This window comes from Medicago sativa, chromosome 5 (assembly GCF_051527215.1).
Source record: "Medicago sativa cultivar Bolivia chromosome 5, Bolivia_mono, whole genome shotgun sequence".
In the NCBI taxonomy this organism is placed as follows: domain Eukaryota; kingdom Viridiplantae; phylum Streptophyta; class Magnoliopsida; order Fabales; family Fabaceae; genus Medicago; species Medicago sativa.
In genome coordinates, this window is record NC_140753.1 from 67815588 (window position 1) to 67818273 (window position 2686).

Consider the following 2686-nt stretch of genomic DNA (forward strand, 5'->3'; position numbering starts at 1 on the left):
TTCTTTCCATATTTCCCACACTGTTGCAAACCATATAATCTGTAATATAGACCGCTTCGACTTAACAGCGCCACTTAAATTGATTTAGGCTAACAGTTTAAAATAATTTGTGTACTGGTTACTTAAATCGATTCACGTATTATGAGATATGAAGGGTTTGTTTCAGCCTTATAAAAAATAGATTTTTTGTAAAAAAAAAAAAAATCAGATTATTTTTTAGAAATGTTTAAAAAATCTGAGGCTATTTTCATTTGTTTACCATCCATAAAAATTACTTTAAAAAAATATTAACTAGTTCATGTATTATCTTATTATTTAAAAAAAAAAAAAGATTATATAAACCGAGGTTAGGGTGGGGGATATGGTGGTGATGCTTGGTGTTGGAGGAGGAGTTTGAGAGCGTCGGAGGAGGAATTATTAACCGAGTGTAGGGTTGTTCTTCTTGATGAATCTCTGCAGGTTGATCTATCGGATCGATGGATTTGGTCTCTTGAGCCTGATGGCGGTATTCTTTGCGTGGAGCATATAGGCTGCTCACTAGGGAGACTCCAGATCATGAGGTAGTTGTTCGGATTTCATTTGGCATCGACATGTCCCTTTGAAGGTGTCTTTGTTTGTCTGGAGATTATTGCGTAATAGAGTTCCTACTAAAGACAATCTCTTCAAACGTCGCATTATTTCACAGGATGATCAACTTTGTATTAGTGGGTGTGGCCATCTAACAATAATGCTTAGTTCCATCTCCCACGACCCTCACTAAATTACCATCAAACCAACTGGCCACTGCCAACCTCTTGCCTCTACACACCCCCACCTAGAGTTGTCAAAACATGCTACCCGACCCGCGACGGGCTGGACCATAATGGGCTCAAGCTTTTTCGGGACGGGCCAAGAAGGCCCGGAAGATAAACGAGCTCACAAATATTTGTCCAAGCCCGACCCTTTGTGGGCTACGGGCTTTTGGGCCAGGCCGGTTACTTAAAACTTTTAATTTAAAAATAAAATATTACACTAAAAAATACCTACCGACAACTCAATTAGAAATTTACCATTGTTTTTTTATAAAGTATCTCACTTCTTAGAATAGTCGTCCAAATTTGTATTCATAACAATTGAAGCTACTGTTATTTTTACCACCGTTTTTTATAAAGTATCTTATTGTTTTGCAGTCAATGTCTGCATTTGTAGATTCTATGGTTGAATGGGAATTGCAGTTATATCAGTGTCTGTTATCTGGAATTATCTATGAATTTTGTGTTTCGGATGTGTTTTGCTTCTATTACTGCCGGTAATTGTTCTATGGTTAATATGTATTTTCCTTAATCATAGAAGTAATTGTTCTATTACTGCCAGTAGTTATAGCAGTGCTTCTTAAGACCTGCTAATGTATTTTCCTTTTTGTTTTGTCATGTACCTATGTACTGTGATAGACATTTTGTGTATTAATTTCTCATCTCTATGAGTAGTTATGATATATGTTGGCTCACGTCTTAGTGTTGTTATATCTATATGCAAATGACTTAGTGTTGTTATATCTATATGCAAATATTATGTTATGCCTTTTTCACTGCATCCCATTTGCTAACTGCTTCTATGATCATGTTAATTGTTAGATAAATGTGTCTCGTGGTAACCATTTTTGTTCCTACAAAGCATTCTTTAGTTAATGTCATTATACTTTAAATGTACTCAATTGAATTATGACTACATCTTCATGGTGGGCTATAGATAATTATAATGTCAAAAAATAATTATAAATTAAACGGACTACCTGCAGCCCGGTCGGGCTAGCCCACGTTGGGCTCGGGCTTCAACGGGCTCGGGCTAAAAGGCCCGGTTTTAAACTCCCAAATTTTTGTGTCCAAGCCCTACATTTTTTCGGGCTTTTGCGGGCCGGCCCGGTAGACCCGACCCGTTTTGACAGCTCTACCCCCAACCCCTCTAACAAAGCTTCCCCCCAAATTAATGCTTAGCTCCATTTCCCACGACCCTCATCAAATTATCATCAAACCAACTGTCCATTGTCAACCCCTTCCCTCTACAAACACACATCATATGCTTCCACAAAGTTTATCCCAAACACCATCCTTCTCAGATAAGACCACCATCAAACTCATACCTATCCCCTATCACCTTGTACCACAAACTCCCTTGATCCACATGCATCCTCCAACACCACTTTTATAACAATGCTAAATTAAATTATCGAATTATACGAAAGCCCAACCCTCCATACTTCTTAACCAATTAAATCGTGTCCCAATCAACCCACATATTATTTCTAGTATCCGCATAACCCTTTGTTCTCCAATAAGAACGTTTAAATTAAACCTACATAAAATAGACATTTAAATACAGAAATTAATTAGACTGGAATCTAGCAAAATTTAGCTAAAACATCCATTTATATTGTTTTTTTTAAATGGTATGGATACCCTAGTACATTGTATTTTTTACGGTTGGTACATTGTACTTTAATTTTGAAAATAATCATAAATAATGGTTATGAATTTCATTGTTCATATTAGCTATTATTCACGAAACTACATGTTATTTCTCCAAAATAAATAGACACATGTTAGTTTTATATATGCTTTTTTTTGTCAGGTAATTTAATGACTAAAATTTCATTCTTTTAAGGTGAACAAGTGGAGATTCCGAGTTCGAACCCCGACTTTTACATATA